The following is a 23,673-nucleotide window of genomic DNA, read 5'->3' on the forward strand; positions in this document are numbered from 1 at the left end:
ATAGACAATCTAACTTTACACCTAAAGGAACTAGAAAAAGTAGCACAAAAAAAAGCCCAAAATTAATATAAGGAAGGAAATAATAAAGATCAGAGTGGAAATAAATAAAATAGAGATTAAAAGGAAAAATAATAAAAAAGATCAATTAAACTAAGAACTGTTTTTTTAATAAACAAAATAAACAAAATATGAAAAACTAACCAAAAAAAGAGAGAACTCAAATAAATAAAATTAGAAATGAAAGAGGAGAAGTTACAACTGATACCAGAGAAATACAAAGGATCATAAGAGACTACTACAAATAATAATACACCAAAAAATTGGGCAACCTAGAAGAAATGGATAAGTTCTTAGACACATACAATCTTGCAAGACTGAATCATGAAGAAATAGAAAATCTAAATAGACTGTAAGACTGAATAGACTAGTAAGGAGATTGAAACAGTAATTGAAAATCTCCCAACAAACAAAGCCCAGGACCAGATGGCTTCACTGGTGAATTCTACAAAACATTCAAAGGTTTAATACCTAAAAGGTATTATTCTCAAACTCTTCCAAAAAATAGAACTTGATCCAGGTATTTCACTTCTGAGTATTTATCTGAAGAACATGAAAACACTAATTTGAAAAGATATATGCACTGCTATGTTTATTGCAGCATTATTTATAATAGCCAAAATATGGAAGCAACATAAGTGCCCATCAATAGATGAATGGATAAAGAAGATGCAGTATATATACACAATGAAATATTAGCCATAAAAAAGATGAAATCATGTCATTTGTGACAACATGGTTGGACCTTGAGGGTATTATTCTAAGTGAAATAAGTCAGATGGAGAAAGACAAATACCATAGGATTTCACTATATGAGGAATCTAAAAAACAAAACAAAACAAATGGACAAACAAAATAAAACAAAAACAAACTCATAGATACAGAAATCAGATTAGTGGTTACCAGAGGAGAAGGGAGTTTTTGGGGGTGGGCTAAATGGGAGAAAGGGCTCAACTGTGCAGGGATGGGTGGCAACTGGACTTGGTGATCACACTGTAGTGTATACAGATGTACAATTATAACGCTGTACACTTGAAACTTTTGTATATAAAAAGTCAAAAAATAGAAAGAGAGAGTAGAAAACTTGTTGTCAGGGGCTGGGGGTTAGTAGGGAGAGGTTCGTAAAAGGGTACAAAGTTTAAGTTATAGAAGAATAAAGTCTGAGGATCTAATGTATTACATGGTGAGTATAGTTGATAACTCTGTGCTGTATAATTGAAATTTGCTAAGAGACTAGAGCTTAAATGTTCTTACCACCCTACCCCCCTTCAAAAAAGGAAAATATGTGAGATAATGAGTGTGTTAATTAACTCAATGGGAGTAATCCTTTCACAATGTATACCTATATCGAATCATCACATTGTATACTTTAAATATCTTAAAATTTAACTGTCAACTATATCCCAAAATAGTTGGAAAAAAAAGAAGCATATTCAAGATTCCAAGAGTGGAATAATATAACTTTACAATGTTAAGAAAAAGGGTTTCATTTAACTTACAATGGTTTGCCTTGTTATCATAATGTGGAACCAATCAGATTTTCCCAACAAATTCTAGATTCAGAACCTAAAACTCTGATTTGATCTTGCCTGGTTTTACCGACCTGAAGTCATGTGATTATCACACCAAATAGACTTAGAAATCTCTGGATCCACAATTCAAATATGCAGGATTTGCCTTTATCAGGAAGCAGATTGTTCTAATTTACTGATCAGAAGAGGTAACTGAGAAACAGAGGTAGAAATACTCTTTATCACTTTGGAGACCATCATGTGAGTGGGCAAAGGAAACGTTGACTTTAGTCAGTGCTAGTAATTGTATTTGAATCCCTTGTCCTCTATTCAAGGAACAGTCTTTTATGTGCTAGAACAGAAAGGGCTGTTTATCTGATGATACTTAACCACCGGGATTGCTGAGAAGTTATTTGTCAGCTTGCATATCCTCAGAAATCAACTCTAACTCATATCCATCCTGATCATTTCTCATCAAGAGTGGAGGGGTCTGCCCAGGCAGCTTTTTACCATTTATGGATCGGATATTTGCAAGAGGTAGATGTCTTCCTGAGGTCGGGTATTTTTCTGATGTCGTTATTGCAAGGGAATGAGACCAAAGCTGGGAAAAAGTAAAAGTAGTCTGGTGCTCACTGCCCCCTTTTGAATTCTCATGAAGAATAGAGTTTACCTCTGAGGTATAAGGCCCAACAGCCCCTGGAGGGAGCCAGCCTTATTTCTCAGGGCCATGGATGAGGGGACTAGATGTGGTTTCCTTCTCTAGTGTGTTCAGAGCCCAGTCTTTAAAACAGCTTGGCCAGAAGTAAGATCGTTCTTTGAAGCACTCACAGATACATGGGTAATAACTTGTCCCTGCAAAAAATAGAAATCTATAAATATTTCCATTAAATAAATATATCTCCTATACAATAAATTGTATTTAGGTAGTTCAATTTAATTTAACAGAATTCAAGGTATTCAAAGGCCACTCCTTTCTCTCAAAGACCTAATGTCTATAACGATGAGCTCATCACCCACAGAGCCTTTTATTTACGGATATTCTCAGAGTGGTTCTTAGTAACATCCCTGAACTTGTATTCCAGTGTCTCATTAATGGTCAGTGTCAGGGATTCTGGCCTTCAAGGAGACTGTTACGGTCTTGGCCATCACCATTATTGATTCGTCAGTGAGTCAGTTTCAGTTTTGATTTAGGAGTAAGCCATTTCCTGTGATGAGGTGAATGAACTCTTCCTGTATCCCCCAGGTATTAATGATCTGTCAGAAATTAGAGAAGTTATCATCAAATTCTTAGAAAAAAATAGGGTCTAAAAAGAGGAAACTTATAGCCCAACTCGTGGGGAAAAGGGACCTGTGATAGAGTCTCCTTGAAACCAAACAAAGCAAAACTCTCATCTCTAGGCTGTCCCACCTGCCGTCTCCATCTGCCCGAAATTCTACTTTCCATTTCTCTCCTGTTTGCCTGGTCTCCCCATCTGTACTCCATCTGTACTCCACCCATATTCCTCAATTTGCTCTGCTTATTTCAGGCCCAATCTTTGCTATTCATCCAATCAATCTGTAAGAAACCCACATTTTCCCCGTCCTCTAGAGAGCTCCTCTCTTTGCTTAAAGGCAATGATTTTAAAATCAGATAGACCTGGTTCAGATCCCAACTTCACCTCTTACTAACCTTATGATATTCTACAAGTTTTTAAACTTCTCTGAGATTCCATTTTTCTGTGTGGAAAATAGGGTTAATAACATGTCTCAAAAGAGCTGTTGTAAAGATGAAATGTGATGAAGTAAGTGTTTAAGATAGAGTGTGGCAGGTAAGTCCTCAATAACCTACTGATTTGAATAATATCCTACCTCTTTTCTCCTGATGTTTCAGTTCATTCATGTTTTTTCTACTATTACACTGACGTTGCTTTAAGCATCTTCTCTACTGTTTCAGGAATTACTCTCAGCCCTCATTTGACACTAACACCACACAGGTCTTTATGATACAACAGAAAGGGCATGGGTTAGGGTCCTATGATCTGGGGTGCTTTCTTGGCTCTGCCATGTACCAGCTAGACTTTGAGTGAGTCATTTAACCTTTTGAGCCCCAATTTCTTACATAAGATAGGGAATATGAAGTGCCTACCTCATTGGATTGTTGATTAAACAAGGTAATTTTTATTGAAGGCTTAATCTGTGCTAGGTCCTGTCCTAAATTCTTCACATGCAATCATCTCATGTAAAGCTCAAAATAGTCCTGTGATGTATTGATAGTTACTATTACTATCCCTGTTGTGTCGAAACTGAGGTTCAGCAAGGTTCAGGCACTTGCAGGAGTGAGGGTGGGGTCTGAGCCTGAGTGTGGCAGGTACCAAGGCACGTGCCTGTGACCACCTCGGGTGACTCAACGGCTGGGCTTTCTGACCTCTCCAGTGCGACACCAGTGAAAGCTCTGGACATTGTTACATGCTCGGCACTATTGAACTGCTTCATGTGTGCACCTCATCTCCTCAGTGAAGCTCTAAACTTCTTCAGAGCATCTGGTGTGTCTTTGTTTTTGGTTTGTTCCTTTTCTCCCAGTACCTAGGAGAGTGTTGCATCATAACAGACACTTAATAAATATCTTGTTGATTAAATGTGTACTCTCAGCCTTCTCTGCTCCCGAGGGCTTTCTTGAAGCCTTTCATGTTAGTGCCAGGCACTAATGTGTCTGAATTTAGCTGTCAATAACAAGAACGACAGAATAGTGATAATAACATAATGGTTAAGAATTTCTGTGGACTTTCTTACTTTGTACTAGACAGTTTATGTGGGTTATCTCATTTACACCTCTCAACAATCCTACAAGTTACATACTATAATTAACTCATTCGATAGATGAGGAAACTGAGCCTTGGAGAAATTCTGTAACCCGCCTATTGCCATGGAGCTAAGAAGAGGTGGTGTTTAGAAGCCCTGATTTGGAGCTTGTAGTCAGACTCTGTAGCCTGAACTCTTGATTTCTTAAAAATCGGCACTAGTTTGCTTGACCATCTTTTAACTTCTTGCTTGACAACTGTTTGCTACTAAATTTTTTCTGCAAATATATATATATATATAGTGGCAAAATATACATGACATAAAGTTTACTGTTTTAACCATTTTTTAGTGCACAGTTCAGTGACATTAAGTCCACTCACATTGTTATGCAACCATCTTCACCATCCATCTCAGAACTTTTTCATCAACACAAACTGAAACTCCGTCCCCATTTAACAATAACTCCCCACTCCCCTCCTCCTTCCCGGTCTGTAAATATGGTTTCTTCTAAGGTATGTATTTGACCATTTCAATTCTTGAGGACTAGTCTGAGAACTTCTACTATACAGGCCTTTGCAAATTCTGCACCCTAATGATTATCTTACTCAGCTTGGCCCTGGGGTCTTGTGACCTTCCTACTTTCCATCTGATACTAGCAGGCCCAGGGTCAGAAAGATCTTTGGTGACAGATAGCATCTCCTGTCTGAATCAGACCCTTTGCACATTTTCCCATTTCAGGGCTTGTTCATTTTTCTTTTATCGCCTCCACATCCCCATGATGTGGGCTCAGAGTTCTGAGTCACCAGCTTTACTTGCGTCAAAGAAAGCTACAAAGACAAAAGGAAACTGCTGTAATTATTATCTACTGTAAACTGTGTGCTGACTTGCTGGGTGAGGGAGAATCTCTATTCTGGGTGGAAAATTTCAGCATCATTCATAGCTCAGTAATGGATAGAGTTGACGAAACAATCTGGTTAGAAGTACTAAAATAATCCATTTGTATATATAGTGAGAATATAGAGGGTCATTGGTGGACATTAGGGCCTCTGTCCCTGTTGTCCTTTCCCAGACATTCCTCTTCAGGTTGTGGATGGCCTGACATTGTTCACGTCGACAAGCCCAGTTTATGAAACAAACACAGATCCAGAGTCAGAACACCACAGTTGTTTAATGCTGCAGTCTACCCAATATCCTTGTGATAGCCACTTAAAGTTACCATATCTTTAAAATAGAGCTGGTGTCCACAGCAGCTATGACACCCTTGTAAATAAGCTTATTTTGCATAATGTCTATATGGATACAGACATGATTATAGAAAATTTGTTTTTGCTTTCAGTTTCCATGTTGCTACAGACCATATTTTTTATTCCTCCCTCCTTAATACATATGTCTCTCAAAATTCACTTTTTCTTTTGTTTTCCATCTTTCTGGCATTTATGTTTGCTCTCAGATGATACAAATCTTATGTTATGCCTTTTGTATCTAGTTTCACTGAGCAAGATTTTTCTGTTTTTCAGTATGTTTTTAAACAATTCTATCATTCCATGAAGGCTTCCTTGACAAACATAAAAGGAATTGATAATATTTTTTCATTTAACTCTTTTAGGATTTACATTTATTGACATAGTACCCAGAATTCTGTCATTTAAAACACTTTTTATTGATTAATAGTATATGGAAAAATGCACATACCAGACTCTACAGCTCACTAAATCTTCTCATCTCAACACACCCATGGAACCAGAGCAGAGATGAAGAAACATAATATTATAGTGACTTCTAGGAGCACAGATTAGATTTATCTATTTTGGAACATTATATAAATGGTAATCACACCATTTATACTCCTTTGCTTAAATTATTTTTCCCTACTACTTGAAATTGTGATCCAAATAAGTTTGCAATTGGTCATTACGTTATTTATGTCTTTTGTATGAATTCTCTCCATCTCTTTTCTTTGAATTTTTTTTGAAAAGTAGCTGAGATGTTAATCCCATAGAATCTCCTGAAGTCTGATTTTGCCAGTTGAGTCCCTTAATGTTTCTTTAGATATGTGCTGTCTCCAGCATTTCCTGCACATTGCTGGTTCAGGGTAGAGGCTAAATCAGACTCAGGAGGCATAGAAAGTCTGGCTGCTCCTTCTGTGGGGTCACCAGCAACTGAAAATTATTGCTTGGCTCCTGGATGAGGATATGGAAGCAGGCAGAGGTTAAGTGATTTGACAAAGTGCTCAAGGCAGAGCCGGGGTCTCATGTGGTCTACTCCAGTGCACTTTATACTTCAGACCAGCATTGAAAACTGAACAGTAATTTCTGAATGTAGTTCAAATATTTTTACTCACTACACACTCAGGTATCTAACTCTTGCTTCTGGGTGTCCTCTGTTTGGAAGGCACGGGCCACATACCTTGTACTTCTACCCTAGTGCACAACATTATGTGTGAGGGAAGTAGTTTTGTGTGAAAATAGTGTAGAGAGGAAATGCCTACTTTTTATGGCATTTTTATTTCAGAAGGATAGTGTCAATTAAATGCAGTTAAATATGTATTTAATAACCACATACTGTGTGCTCAGCAATGTGAAAATATAAAGAAGGATAAATTAATGTTCCTGCCATTGAGGTGCTCCCAATCTTTTTCATGGAATTTTACATCTGAGAGGAATTACCCACATACGTGATCAGTGGAAGAAAGAACTAGTCTCTGAGTCTGAAGACAGGGATGAACGTTTTGCCTGTGTCGTTTTCTGGCTCTGTGACAATGCACAGGCCGTCTTATGACTGGGTCTTGGTTTCCTTGTCTACAAGAAAGTGGGCCTGTCCCACAGGGTGGTTACAAGGTTTAGATGAAATAATGGTTGTGGAGAGCCTTATAATAATGATACTTTTATGTCATCCCTGCTTGGATATTATAGGAAAGGGAGAACCCATCACTTTAAAATCAGGTGGTTCGGGCTTCCCTGGTGGCGCAGTGGTTGAGAGTCCGCCTGCCGATGCAGGGGACACGGGTTCGTGCCCCGGTCTGGGAAGATCCCACATGCCGCAGAGCGGCTGGGCCCGTGAGCCATGGCTGCTGAGCCTGCGCATCCGGAGCCTGTGCTCTGCAAGGGGAGAGGCCACAACAGTGAGAGGCCCGCCTACCGCAAAAAAAAAAAAAAAAAAAAAAAAAAAAAAAATCAGGTGGTTCATTTTTTGAAAAACTGTAATTATTATAATATTTTCCTTTGAATGAACCCAAATCTTTCCTCCTGTAATTTCACCCATTTGTTCTGGTCAGTATCTTGCAGTGTAAGTATACATCTTCATTTCTTCACAGTGGAAGTGTAGATTTTTCTTTCTTATGTCAGTCCTTCAGACGTTTGAAGATATCTATCATCATGTTTTTATTTTCCAGGAAAACCATCCCCAGCTCATTCAATAATTTTCCCCATGCCAGGTAAAATTTCCCCAAGTAATTTTTAAGATAAGGTACATATCAGAATCACCTAGGAGTTTAAAAGATGTGTGCATTTTGACAAATCTCACCAGCTGATTTTAAAATTCTTAAGTATCTTAATATCTTAATCATCTCTAAAACTTTTAAAATTTGTTAATATCTCTCTTAAAATATGACTCTCTAATCCAAATGAATACTGCAGATATATGTGGACTAGTTGAATTAGTTAGAGTTTGCTAACTGTTATAACAAACAAATCAAGAAGTGGTGGTGGTTCAAACACAATGGAAGTTTGTTTCTTGCTTCTGTGAATTTAAAGTGGACTTTTCTGATTGGCGTGTGGCTCTCTTCCAAACACTGATGAGGGTGCCAGGCTTTTGCCTCCTATAGCCCTGCTGTCTTTAAAACAGAACCACCAGTGTCATTGAGTTCATCTGCATAAAGTAAAAAAAAAAAAAAGAGCATATGGGCATTTTTCTGGACTTAGCCTGAAGCAGTGTGCAACACTCCAGTTATAAAACCACATGGCTACTGTAAAGAAGTGTACCTAGGAATGAGAGAAATTGGGTTTGGGGGACAGCTAGCCAGTCTGTACTGCTATAGTGTATAATGTGTCCTGACTATTTCTTCTGACATCATGCATCCACCTGTCAATGAGATCCGGATTTAAACTGTCTGGATGACAGAAGATACCTTAAACAAAATTAAAAGACAAGTACAGACTGGAAGAAGATGTAGCATCACAATGTTTTGGGATGCTATGCCATACTGTTAACTCATTGAAGTAATAGTCAATAAATGTTTCCAGTTATTTTCAAAAGAAATGCCACATCATATTTCCTCCTATTCTATAATCATTCAATTGCTTTTTAAAACCTAACCACAGGACTTTATATCAGGTTAGTTCAGAGCCATCCAAAGATGGGCTTTTTCAAGGTCTTATCTAATATATTAATAACACATAGCTTTGTAGCAGTCATACATCCAGTAATATTTTTTCCTTTCTCTTTAGCAGATATATTATATATAGAGAAAAAGTGCACTCTGTCATATAATCAAATTTGTATTATATAATACTAATTTCTATATACTTATTGTTTGTATGTTTTTAAAGCACTCGGCTAAATGCTCCATCTGCATTTAGTTTTAAAATTTTCACAACAATCTCATTAAGTAGACATCATTATCTTCCTTTTAAAAATGAGGAAATTGAGGCTTACGGAGGCTAAATAATTTGTCCAAAGTCACATGATGAGTAACTGTCAGAGTTAGCGTTCTAATGTACGTATGTCTTACTTCAAAGATGAATTTTTTAATTGTTCTGCTATGTCATCCCCTACATAAGCAATACCTTTCATAAAATGCCAAAGTAGGGAGAGAGCAAACGTGGTGAATGTAATCAGGGAAGATTTTATTGGAAGTAAGATTTGTTATGACCCTAAATAAAAGGTAGGATTAAATAGGTGGAAAAGAGGATAAAGGGCAAGTGTATACTTACATATTGTATTTTCTCTAAGGAGACCCAGCCATTCTATAAGAAGCAATATTTTGAGCCTTGGCTGGCAAGGATAATAAAAATGAATACTGAGCTACAGAAAAGTTAGGTCTTGTATTGAGGCACCTCATGGCCTGAGCCTCTTCAAGACACATGTATTGTCAGTGTTTGTCATTCAAAGGATGTATGTTTTCAATGCTCTACCTGAGGAGACTTAAATATCCATAACTGAATAGAACTACTTGTGTGGGAAGACACTAAGAAAATTATACATTAAGATGGCTTCTTGGGCCAACTTTCTCATTTCTGGAGCTATGTCTCCGCCTGGTGGGAGGTAATGGAATAACAGTAAATTGACAAGGGCCACTTGGGTAGAATGATTACATCCAGCTATAAAATCATTCAACTAATGATAGGAAACCAACTAATCAACCAACAAACAAACCCAACAAAAACAATAAAATATGCAGTTTCCTGAAGTTATCTTTCCTACTGCAGTGAATTGCTTAGGACATATTGATTTTTTCCCTGTAGAGAGCTATACTGCTTTCCTGCAGACACTATTAGGAACATTGATTGGGAAGCAACAATAATATTCTTTTAAAGGGCTGTTGCAATTTTCAAAAAATTTTGCTTCATTTGCTAGTGTAAAGGCTAAACTTCATCTAAAACGTTATTAATATCAATTCAAGGGAAGGGGGTTGAAGTGGGAGGAATAAATCAGAAATAAATTTTTTCAAAACTTTTCATGGATTCAAATCATTCACATACATGATTAACCTAACTGAAAACTGTAACAACACTGATTACAGTTTAATTAATTTTGGTTGTAGTTAGTATATTCTGACCTTTGTTGCTTGTATGGATCATTTCCTTTTAATCCCTGGTAAAAACATAAATTAACATATTACCTGCCTCTTCATTTAGAAATAGAGATGAGGATTTGTCTGTCTTAAAATCACCCATGACCTCTTTGGGTATAAAAGGTTGAGTTGGAAATAGCATGCAAAGTTTTTGCCCTATTAGTTATGTATAGTAACCAAAAAACAAACTTAGCTTGTTTTAAAAGGGCATCTTACCCTGTATGTAGGAAGGGAGAACTAAGAAGTCACAAAAGTTTTAAAAATTTAATTGATTTATTGGATAGCTATGGGACAGGAACTAACAACTGGTTAATGTCCTAAGAGCCCTAAACTTGGTTAGGTGCTTTAAATATAAAACCTGCTTTTGAAAAAACAGGTGTTATTTTCCCAATTTACAGAAAGGGGAAAAAAGGTACCTAAGTAACTTGCCTAAGGTCACATACCTATTAAAATGTGGACGTGGTTGGATTTGCTTCAAAGTCTTGTCTTTCCCACTGCTTTGTTTATAGCCACATCCTTCATTTTAGTGACAAAGACCTGGTGAGACCAACACTTGCAAGTGGCAAAGCCAGTTAAGGAGGTGATTCAGAGTCAAGTCAATGAAAATGCTTAATAAAAATGAAAATATATGAATACCTTATAACAGTGTGTAATGTTTTCTCTTTGTCATGCCTATCAGTTTACAAATGCTTTTATAGACATTATTCCATTTGCTCCTCATAGCAATTAAAGAGGAACACAGAGCTAATAGTGATTTTCTCTTTTTACAGGTCAGGAGACTGAGGCTTGGAGAGATTAGTCTCCCCCAAGACCACTGAACTCCTTTTGATATGTGAGTTCTTTATGCCCCAATGGAGAAGGTAGCTGTCACACCACTTTCCTCTCCAGTTCCCATCCTTCAAACCTCATCATGGGCTTTCAGTGCTAGACACAAAGCAGGATGACAATACAAACGGAACCACAGTGGATTTTACCACTGACATCTTTCTCATCCTCAGGTCTAGACTCTCCAAGTTTTAACACAGAAAGACACTATGTGTTAACTTAATACTTGCTGTACGCTGAAAAACCATTTTGTGAACAATAGTAAGGACATCCAACAAGACACAAATTCTAAGCTAAATATGAAGACAATAATTTCAAACTTCTCTGAATTGATTCAGGTTATCATCAACGACATTTTTGAGCTCTCAATCTATTATAAGATACACATATTTAATGAATATTCATCAAATTAATTAATTATTTACTCCACAATACTAAATGAAGAGGCAAGATGTGATGGGGGATCAAATGTATCACTTGCCAGCTGTGAAACCCTCTTGCAGGTCAATCTTTCCTAATAATTTTCTCATTTTTGAAAAGAACCTAGTAATGCCTATTTTAAGTAAGGATTAAATAATAGCTCATGCAAATGACTTTATGAAGTACTTTGTACATAGTGGGAACTCAATTACCATGGATATTTATAAAACATATTTTCTGAGTTGCCTGACAGAATTATATTTTAATGGGGAAAATTTTTTTAAAACTCCACCAAAAACACTCATGGCAGATATAATTAAACATATCTCTACTGTGGCCATATACGGGAATAATTCAATGGCATATTTTGGTTCTCAAAGAAAATAAGACATTTAATTGTTCCTCCCATAATGGAAAGAAAATTAAGTTAGGAGCTAAAAGGAGTCCTGGCTCTATTATTTAGCATCTCTGTGACATCAAGGAAGCCACTTCGATTTTTCGAAATTCAGTGTCTTCATCAATGAAATGAGGTTATCTACCATCATTACTTCCTATCTATCTACCTTCATTAATTCCTATCTATGTTGTTATGAAGACAAATTGATTTCTGGATGTGAAATGTATTTTTTTTTCTGTGTGTATTATTACAGAAATCTATCCCTCCACAGCATTATTTCTTGGGTTCCCATGTGAGGAAATGGGATTTCCTTTGCCAAATTTTGAGCCTCAAATCCAGGAGAACAGTGACTCTGGTAGATACCTTATATCAAGAGAAAGTGACAGATTATTTTGGATATACTTCTTCCATTGTATGTTTCTTTGGAAGGTTCCTGGTTGTGACATGCATTCCTATCAAATATGCTGAATGAAAGGGGCTTTTGCAGGGGAACTGGAAGGGCCTTGATGGTTTGATGTCAGTGCCCCTCTTGGACTGGTGCTGATGTTGAAATCCTCAGAGAGAGCTTGTGCTCCAGGATGCCCAGGGCAATCTTTCAGCCCCAGGAGCGACAGTCCAGATTGAATTAGTTTTGGTTCTTCCATCACTAATTAGAAGGTATAGCAGGCCAGCCTCAGGGAACAAAAGCATTGATTGAGTTCCCGTAATAAGCCTAATGAAGTACCTTCACCATGATTCAGGGTGCCAGTTCTCTAAAAGTTGCCCAGAAATGTATATTGGCACACCCAGTCAATTTACAGACACAACAGAAAACAAGAAAAAGTTACATAGGTATTTTATTAGAAGATATGCTTACATTTTCTCCAAAGCTGGGTTTGAAAGTGACCTTGAGATAACAACTAGTTTATCCCTTAGATTCCACAGTGGATTTTGACGGAACTGTCCTGGGAGTCAGAATCTACTCTAAATTTCTAAATGCTGGAAGTGCCACAGCCACTTTGTAACACATCCAACTATCTAACAACCTTCACTATCCTCATTAGAATGAAATACAACTCATTCGTAACTGAATATCACCCACTTGCCTAATATTGTCTTGATCCAAGAAACTTCCATGTTAAGTTGAAAATCAAATACGTAGAAATGAAAGAAAATTAATGGGGTAATATAAAATTTTCAATAAGAACTTGTATTTTATATAGTGCTATATATTTTGCAGAGCATTTTCACATCCAGTTTCTCATAAGAAAATCTGCAGCAGAGTCCATGGGCCTGGAACAATGGTCTGAGGGGAAACCATTAAGGAGGAGAAAATAAAGAGAGAGAAAGTACTGATTCACAGCATCTTAACCTTGAAAGGAATCGTAAATTTTATCAAGTCTGTCCTCTCATCCACATAGACATTCTTTTCGTACACTTAACTGGTAATCGACCGGCTTTTGCTTAAACATTCCTAATGCAGGGAGGCATCTGGGTTCTGAGGCAGTTGTACCCGTCATTGAATGGATCCATCTGCTAGAATCACTTCCTTGTATTTAGCCAAAATCTGCCTCCTGTAACTCTTTCCACTTCTGCATTTGCTTTTGGTCACAAGTCTGTTCTTTATTCATAGCAAGTTATTCAAAACTAAAGGACTAGAAATATGTCCTCACTATTCAAATCTTCTCCATGCTAAATAGTTCATTTCTGTCAACAACTATCCTAGTTTGATTTTCAGATTCCAAAATCCTCCAGATGTGGACTCTTCTCTGAAAAGACACTAGTTCCTTGCTATTCAAAAAGTGCTCTGTGTCTCAGCAGCTTCAGCATCACCTGGGACCTGGTCATAAATGCAGACTATTAGACCTCAATCCAGATCTACTCACTAAACTATGGTTTATATGAGCATTAAAGTTTGAGAAGCACTGTGCTAGTTTGTTGGACTGTCTGCTAATATACAGCAACCCAAATTACATAAATCCTTCCAGTGTGGTCTGAGGACCACAAAATATTGTGAGATTATTTACTGGGCTCTGTGCATTACATTTGCATTAAATCTTCTGTCAATGCTTTATTTTACTTTTAATTTAATTTGTTTTTCAGCAAATGCCTTACACAGTTAATACCTCCTAAGCTTATGGCCAAGGATAAGACCCAGATCTTTTTCACATAAACCATTGTTAATCAGGTTTGCTTCTTCTCATAACGGTGTAATTGATATTTTACACCTATGTATGAGAATATACACGTCATTATTAAATTTCATCCTATCAGTTGGAGCCAGTCTTTCTACTCTGCTGGGATATTTTGAAGGTTTATTTCATCAACCATCACATTATTTCCCTCTCCCAGCTTGTATCCTTTGAAAAATGGATGAGCATATCTCTCTTTATTAAGACACTGATAAAAATAGTGAATATAACAGGGCTAAAGGTGGAATGCAGTAATATATTTCTGGAAACTCCCCTCATATAAACAACATTAAGTTCAACAAATGTGTGCTGGAAACCGGTCATGTGTTGGAAACTACCCTGAGTTAGACACCTGGAATACACAGACAATGAGGCACCTTCCTTTCCTTGAGAAGCCCCCTGTCTAATGAGAATTCTGGGTTTGGAGATCATGCAAGGACAGCTCTTGCCAGGTCTACCACCCCTTCATTAGGCTAATTATGGGAACAGAGTCTATGTTTGTGTGCCCTGAGGCAGGTCTTCTTTGCCACCTAATTAGTGATGAAAGAACCAATTTTAATTCAATCTAGTCTGTCGCTCTCTAGACTGAGCAATTATCTCAGACACCATGAGAACATAAGCTTTCTCTTGAAATTATAAGAAAAGACAGCCACCACCACGAGATTTTTATTTTTCCTGAGGTGTTCATTAAAACAAAGAGCATGAAATGTGTACCTTGGAGGAAGATAAAAGAAACTCATCAGATATAATGTGCATAGCAACATCTCAGACTGATGGCTTATGAGAGAACCTGACTTCCGACCAATTTTTTATTAGTCTGCTGAGGTCTTAGAATTTACTAGTCATTGGTAAAATAAGTCAAGCTCAAGACCTACAGCAAATTCAGATGAACATTAAAAAATATCCAGCTTTGTGTGAGGAAGATCTGAATAAATTTACTTTTAAACTGACCAATGCTTGACCATTTGACCCCGTGCTAGCATAATTCAGTCTTCAATTACCTTGGAGTTGAAAATTCTCTGTCCCACAAGTCCTACCAACCTGCTGTTGGTATCTGGCATCTGCCTGCCTTGCCGCTGAGCCCTAGCATTCTTCATTTAACAACCATTCAACACATGTTTATTAGATGCTTTTTGTGAAACTGGCCTTTATACATTCTATGAGTAAGAAACAGAAAATAAAGAAGTACATCAGAAAACAAGTGAGATAGTTGTAGTTATTAACAAATGCTGCAAAGAAAATAAAACATGGTAAGTAGTGAGTGACATGGAGGTGTGCTCTTCATATTTGACCAATGAGATGAAGCCAATGTTGTCCAGTTCTGAGGAAAGAATGTTCCTGTCAAAGGGAATGGGAAGTCTCATGTTCTCCTATCCAAATCTTCCTGAAACTGAGTCCTTGGCCTCTATGGCTCTGTACCCCCAAGTTCTCTCTACTCACTTGGACCTCAGCCAGGTATTTGCCCTATCTCATTTTCAATGGACTCTTTAGATTTGTAGTTAGTTTGGATATTTTATTTATGGTATTTGTAAATCTCTCTTACCCAGGCCTTGTGGATAGAATTCCTGCTTCAGGTCTCCTTTAAGATGTATACCTCCAAATCCTCCTCTTTAGAGAAACACACCCTTGGCTTGTTCCTCTGATTAGCACCCAGCAGGTTTTATTCTGTATCACCATAGTGCCCTATGCTTTTCTTTCTCATAGAAATGGTTATGCTTTGTTGTTGTCATTTATATGACCATTGTCCCCACCAGACAGTGAGTTCTTTGAAAGCTGGGGCTAAGTCCTCAATTGACAACCCATCACCTAGTACAATACCTGACACATGCTAGGTCTTTAGACACTTGAGATGAGTAGATAAGGAGTTATTAAGTGGCTTTAGATTCAGAGTTTTCACTTTACCTCATTTGGCTGAGTCACATGCCACATATTTTTAACAGTTTTCCTGATGATCTTAACTACTAAGAGTCATTTTGAAACAGAGCAGGACGCTATGGTCTAGCTCTCCATGTCCTCAACCTGGCTTTTGTCTGTGGAAAAACTTTAGCCAAAGAATAAGTTTAATCAGAGAAGTGAGAAAATGCAGAAGCAAAGAAAAGCAGTCCAACAAGACTAAATAATAACAGTTTAGTCATTAAGCACAGTCAAAGACTTTTAGTTAATTCTCAAGGGCTATAGGTAATATCCTGAGCTGTATCCCGTGAGCTGTATTGTAGATAATGAAACCCCCACCAGATGGAAGAAGTTAACTACATGGTAGCCAGACTGTAGCTATGACATAAGCTGCCACAAATCTGAGAACTGGCCTCAAGGAAATGAAAACAAATTGACCCTGGAACTGAAGATTAACTGTACTTAAACCAATCAAGATGACCCTGGTCAGATCACTGCATGACCAATTTCAAGACGACTGTCAGAGCTGAGTGTGATGTTTCTACATGTAACGCCCCCTCCCCATCTATAAAAGCTCTTGCCCACTGGTTGTCAGTGGGGGGGAGTCGGCCTTTGGACAAGAAGAGTCCACCCTCCACTCCCACCTTCCTCTCCCCTCGTCCGCCCTGGGCTGCCGGCATCCAAAATATAGAAAACTTTCTTTTCTACCAACCTTTCCTCTTTAATGGCTTTTGAGCGGTGAGCAGCTGGGCCCCACTTTTGGTTATAATTTCATGTGGCTATATTTTCACTTTATTAGAAGTATGGTACATTTTGCAATTTAAATTTAATTCCACTCTACTTAAAATGGCTTTCAGCAAGCAGTCTTACTGGGCAATATAAAATTCAGTGGGGTATTTGTGGCACAAGATCAATACATCCCTAATTTACCTCTGGTATATATTTTGCTCAGTTTTTAACATGTGACTATAAATTATTGATTTTTCACTTTAGAAAACCAAAGTATTTAATATTTTTTCCTATCATTTATTGCATTGGTTCAACAAGAAACCTCTTGAGAGTTTTTCAACCATTCTTCTTTGACATAAGAAGAAATCATACTTTTCCAGGAAGACTTGGAAGTTTTAAGCTTGGCTTAAAACTCGGATACAGGGACAGTCTTACAAGTAAAAGTGATAAAATAAGTAATATGATTTTGGGAAAGAGGGAGAGCCCCCATGCCTCTCCTCAAATTCTCTTCTAACCAATGTATTATTATTTTTTAATCTTTATTAGAGTGTAACTGCTTTACAATAGTGTGTTACTTTCTGCTGTATAACAAAGTGAATCAGCTATATGTATACATATATCCCCATATCCCCTCCCTCTTGCACATCCCTCCCACCCTCCCTATCCCACCCCTCTAGGTGGTCACAAAGCATAGAGCTGATCTTTCTGTGCTATGCAGCTGCTTCCCACTAGCTATCTATTTTACATTTGGTAGTGTATATATGTCAAGGCTACTCTCTCATTATGTCCCAGCTTACCCTTCCCCCTCCCCAGGTCTTCAAGTCCATTCTCTACGTCTGTGTCTTTATTCCTGTCTTGCCTCTAGGTTCCTCATGACCATTTTTTGGTTTGTTTTTTAGATTCCATATATATGTGTTAGCATATGGTATTTGTTTTTCTCTTTCTGACTTACTTCACTCTGTATGACAGATTCTAGGTCCATATCCCTCACTACAAAAATCTCAATTTCTTGTCTTTTTATTGCTAATATTCCATTGTATATATGTGCCACATCTTCTTTATCCATTCATCTGTCAATGGACACTTAGGTTGCTTCCATGTCCTGGCAATTGTAAATAGTGCTGCAATGAACACTGTAGTACATGACTCTTTTTGAATTATGGTTTTCTGAGGGTATATGTCCAGTAGTGGTATTACTGGGTCATATGTTAGTTCTATTTTTAGTTTTTTAAGGAAGCTCCATACTGTTCTCCATAGTGGCTGTATCAATTTACGATCCCAGCAACAGTGCAAGAGGGTTCCCTTTTCTCCACACCCTCTCCAACATTTATTGTTTATAGAGTTTTTGATGATGGCCATTCTAACTGGTGTGAGGTGATACCTCATTGTGGTTTTGATTTGCATTTCTCTAATGATTAGTGATGTTGAGCATCCTTTCATGGTTTGTTGGCAATCTGTATATCTTCTTTAGAGAAATGTCTATTTAGGTCTTCCACCCATTTTCAGATTGGGTTGTTTGTTTTTTTGATACTGAGCTGTATGAGCTGCTTGTATATTTTGGAGATTAATCATTTGTCAGTTGCTTCATTTGCAAATATTTTCTCCCATTCTGAGGGTAGTCTTTTGTCTTGTTTATGGTTTCCTCTGCTGTACAAAAGCTTTGAAGTTTCATTAGGTCCCATTTGTTTATTTTTGTTTTTATTTCCATTTCTCTAGGAGGTGGCTCAAAAAGGATCTTGCCTTTGTATTCTGCCTATGTTTTCTTCTAAGAGTTTTATAGTGTCTGGCCTTACGTTTAGGTCTTTAATCCATTTTGAGTTTATTTTTGTGTATAGTGTTAGGGTGTGTTCTAATTTCATTCTTTTACATGTAGCTGTCCAGTATTCCCAGCATCACTTATTGAAGAGGTCTCTTTTTCCCACTGTATATTCTTGCCTCCTTTATCAAAGATAAGATGACCATATGTGTGTGGGTTTATTTCTGGGCTTTCTATCCAGTTCCATTGATCTATATTTCTGTTTTTGGCCAGTACCATACTGTCTTGATTATTGTAGCTTTATAGTATAGTCTGAAGTCAGGGAGCCTGAGTCCTTCAACTCCGTTTTCCTTTCTCAGGATTACTTTGGCTATTTCGGGGTTTTTGTGTTTCCATACAAATTATAAAAAATTTTTTTTCTAGTTCTTTAAAAAGTGATAGTGGTAGTTTGATAGGGATTGCACTGAATCTGTAGATTGCTATAGCTAGTATAGTAATTTTAACAATGTTGTTTCTTCCAATCCAAGAACATAGTATATCTCTCCACCTCTTTGTATAGTCTTTAATTTCCTTCATCTGTGTCTTATACTTTTTCATACAGGTCTTTTGTCTCCTTAGGTAGGTTTATTCCTAGATATTTTATTCTTTGTGTTGCAGGGCTAAATAGGAGTCTTTCCTTAATTTCTCTTTCAGATTTCTCATCATTAGTGTATAGGAATGCAAAAGATTTCTTTGCATTAATTACGTATCCTGTTACTTTCCAAATTCATTGATTAGGTCTAGTAGTTTTCTAGTAGCATCTATAGGATTTTCTATGTACAGCATCATTTCATCTGCAAACAGTGACAGTTTTACTTCTGCTTTTTTTATTTGGATTCCTTTTATTTCCTTTTCTTCTCTGATTGCCGTGGCTAAAACTTCAAAATCTATGTTGAATAATAGTGGTGAGAGTGAGCAACCTTGTCTTGTTCCTGATTTAGAGGAAATGTTTTCAGTTTTTCACCGTTGAGAACAATGTTGGCTGTGGGTTTGTCATATATAGCCTTTATTATGTTGAGGTAGGTCTCCTCTATGCCTAATTTCTGCAGGGTTTTTATCATAAATGATGTTGAATTTTGTTGAAGGGTTTTTCTCCATCTATTGAGATTATCATATGGTTTTGTCCTTCAATTTGTTAGTATGGTGTATCACAATGATTGATTTGCATATATTGAAGAAACCTTGCATTCCTGGGATAAACCCCACTTGATCATTTGTGTATGATCATTTTAATGTGCTGTTGGATTCTGTTTGCTAGTATTTAGTTGAGGATTTTTGTATCTATGTTCATCATTGATATTGGCCTGTAGTTTTCTTTGTTTGTGACATCTTTGTCTGATTTTGGTATCAAGGTGATAGTAGCCTCGTAGAATGAGTTTGGGAGTGTTTCTCCCACTGACATGTTTTGGAAGAGTATCTAAACGTTTGATAGGATTCACATGTGAAGTCATCTGGTCTTGGGCTTTTATTTGTTGGAAGATTTTTAATCACATTTTCAGTTTCAGTTCTTGTGTTTGGTCGGTTCATATTTTCGGTTTCTTCCAGGTTCAGTCTTGGAAGGTCGTACTTTTCTAAGAATTTGTCCATTTCTTCCAGGTTGTCTATTTTGTTGGCATATACTTGCTTCTAGTAGTCTCTCATGATCCTTTGTATTTCTGCAGTATCAGTAGTTACTTCTTTTTCATTTCTAATTCTGTTTGAGTCTTCTCCCTTTTTTTCTTGATGAGTCTGGCTAATGGTTTAACAATTTTGTTTATCTTCTCAAAGAAACAGGGATTAGTTATACTGATCTTTGTTATTGTTTCCTTCATTACTTTTTCATTTATTTTGGATCTGATCTTTATGATTTCTTTCCTTCTGCTAACTTTGGGGTTTTTTGTTCTTCTTTCTCTAATTGCTTTAGGTATAAGGTTAGGTTGTTTATTTGAGATTTTTCTTGTTTCTTGAGGTAGGATTTTATTGCTATAAACTTCCTTTCCAGGACTGCTTTTGCTGCATCCCATAGGTTTTGGATTGCCATGTTTTCTTTCTTTCTTTCTTTTTTTTTTAACATAAATCTCTTCCAAACTCACATTGCATTCTGATTGCCTCTCTTTTACCAATGGAACATTCTTCCTTGTATTATAGTCACTCATGTATATATTTTTTTGAATTATATTTTATTAATTTTTTACAGCAGGTTCTTATTAGTCATCAATTTTATACACATCAGTGTATACATGTCAATTCCAATCATCCAATTCATCACACACACACCCACCACTGCTTTCCCCCCATTGATGTCCATACGTTTGTTCTCTATATCTGTGTCTCAATTTCTGCCCTGCAAACTGGTTCATCTGTACCATTTCTCTGGGTTCCACATATATGCGTTAATATACAATATTTGTTTTTCTGTTTCTGACTTAACTTCACTCTGTATGACAGTCTCTAGAGCCATCCACGTCTCTACAAATGACCCAATTTCGGTCCTTTTTATGGCTGAGTAATATTCCATTGTATATATGTACCACATCTTCTTATCCATTCATCTGTCATTGGGAATTTAGGTTGCTTCCATGACCAGGCTATTGTAAATAGTGCTGCAATGAACACTGGGGTGCATGTGTCTTTTTGAATTACGGTTTTCTCTGGGTATATGTCCAGTAGTGGGACTGCTGGATCATACGGTAATTGTATTTTTAGTTTTTTAAGGAACCTCCATCCTATTCTCCATAGTGGCTGTATCAATTTACCTTCCCACCAACAGTGCAACAGGGTTCCCTTTTCTCCACACCCTCTCTAGCATTTGTTGTTTGTAGATATTCTGATGATGCTCATTCTAACTGGTGTGAGGTGATACATCATTGCAGTTTTGGTTTGCATTTCTCTAATGATTATGATGTCGAGCAGGTTTTCATGTGCTTCTTGGCCATCTGTAGTCTTCTATGGAGAAATGTCTATTTAGGTCTTCTGGCCATTTTAGGATTGAGTTTTTTGTTTTTTTAATATTGAGCTGCATGAGCTGTTTATATATTTTGGAGATTAATCCTTTGTCAGTTGCTTCATTTACAAATATTGTTTTCCCATTCTGAGGGTTGTCTTTTCATCTTATTTATGGTTTTCTTTGCTCTGCAAGCATTTTGAAGTTTCATTAGGTCCCATTTGTTTATTTTTGTTTTTATTTCCATTACTCTAGGAGGTGGATCAAAAAAGATCTTGCTGTGAAATATGTCAAAGAGTGATCTTCCTATGTTTTCCTCTAAGAGTTTTTAGTGTCCGGTCTTACATTTAGGTAGGTCTCTAATCCATTTTGAGTTTATTTTTGTGTATGGTGTTAGGGAGTGTTCTAATTTTATTTATTTATTTATTTTAGTTTTTATATTTTTATTTTTTTTTTGTGGTACGTGGGCCTCTCACTGTTGTGGCCTCTCTCATTGCAGAGCACAGGCTCTGGACATGCAGGCTCAGTGGCCATGGCTCACGGGCCCAGCAACTCTGTGGCATGTGGGATCTTCCCAGACTGGGGCACGAACCCTTGTCCCCTGCATCGGCAGGCAGACTCTCCACCACTGCACCACCAGGGAAGCCCCTAATTTTATTCTTTTACATGTAGCTGCCCAGTTTTCCCAGCAACATTAATTGAAGAGACTGTCTTTTCTCCATTGTATATGCTTGCCTCCTTTATCAAAGATAAGGTGAACATATGTGCCTGGGTTTATCTCTGGGCTTTCTATCTTGTTCCATTGATCTATGTTTCTGTTTTTGTGCCAGTAACATATTGTCTTGATAACTGTAACTTTATAGTATAGTCTTAAGTCAGGGAGTCTGATTCCTCCAGCTCCGTTTATTTCCCTCAAGACTGCCTTAGGTATACGGCATCTTTATTGTCTCCATATAAATTTTAAGATTTTTTCTTCTAGTTCCGTAAAAAATGCCATAGGTAATTTGATAAGGATTGCATTGAATCTGTAGATTGCTCTGTGTAGTATAGTCATTTTCACAATATTGATTCTTCCAATCCAAGAACATGGTATATCTCTCCACCAGTTTGTAACATCTTTAATTTCTTTCATCAGTGTCTTATAGTTTTCTACATACAGGTCTTTTGTCTCCCTAGGTAGGTTTATTCCTAGCTATTTTATTCTTTTCATTGCAGTGGTAAGTGGGAGTGTTTCCTTAATTTCTCTTTCAGATTTTTCATTATTAGTGTATAGGAATGCAAAAGATTTCTGTGCATTAATGTTGTATTCTGCAACTTTACCAAATTAATTGATTAGCTCTACTAGTTTTCTCGTGGCATCTTTAGGATTCTCTATGCATAGTATCATGTCATCTGAAAACGGTGACAGTTTTACTTCTTCTTTTCCAATTTGTACTCCTTTTATTTCTTTTTCTTCTCTGATTGCCATGGCTAGGATTTCCAAAGCTATGATGAATAATAGTGGTGAGAGTGGACATCCTTGTCTTGTTCCTTATCTTAGAGGACATGCTTTCAATTTTTCACCATGGAGAATGGTGTTTGCTGTGGGTTTGTCTTATATGGCCTTTATTATGTTGAGGTAGGTTCCCTCTATGCCCACTTCCTGGAGAGTTCTTATCATAAGTGGGTGTTGAATTTTGTCAAAAGCTTTTTCTGCATCTATTGACATGATCATATGGTTTTTATCTTCAATTTGTTAATGTGGTGTATCACATTGATTGATTTCCGTATATTGAAGAATCCTTGCATACCTGGGATAAATCCCACTTGATCATGGAGTATGATGCTTTTAATGTGTTGTTGGATTCTGTTTGCTAGTATTTTATTGTGGATTTTTGCATCTATATTCATCAGTGATATTGGTCTGTAATTTTCTATTTTTGCAATATCTTTGTCTGGTTTTCCTCTCAGTGTGATGGTGACCTCATAGAATGAGTTTGGGAGCGTTCCTTCCTCCACAATTTTTTGGAGAGTTTGAGAGGGATGAGTATTAGCTCTTCTCTAAATGTTTGATAGAATTTGCCTGTGAAGCCATCTGGTCCTGGATTTTTGTTTGTTGGAATATTTTTAATCACAGTTTCAATTTCATTACTTGTGCTTGGTCTGTTCATATTTTCTATTTCCTCCTAGTTCAGTCTTGGAAGGTTATACCTTTGTCCATTTCTTCCAGGTTGTCCATGTTATTAGCATAGTGTTCCTTGTAGTAGTCTCTTAGGATGCTTTGTATTTGTGCCATTTCTTTTGTAGCTTCTCCTTTTTCATTTCTAATTTTATTGATTTGAGTCCTCTCCCTCTTTTTCTTGATGAGTCTGGCTAATGGTTCATCAATTTTGTTTATCTTCTC

Source organism: Mesoplodon bidens (genome assembly GCF_964165515.1).
Source record: "Mesoplodon bidens genome assembly, chromosome: 7".
Lineage (NCBI taxonomy): Eukaryota > Metazoa > Chordata > Mammalia > Artiodactyla > Ziphiidae > Mesoplodon > Mesoplodon bidens.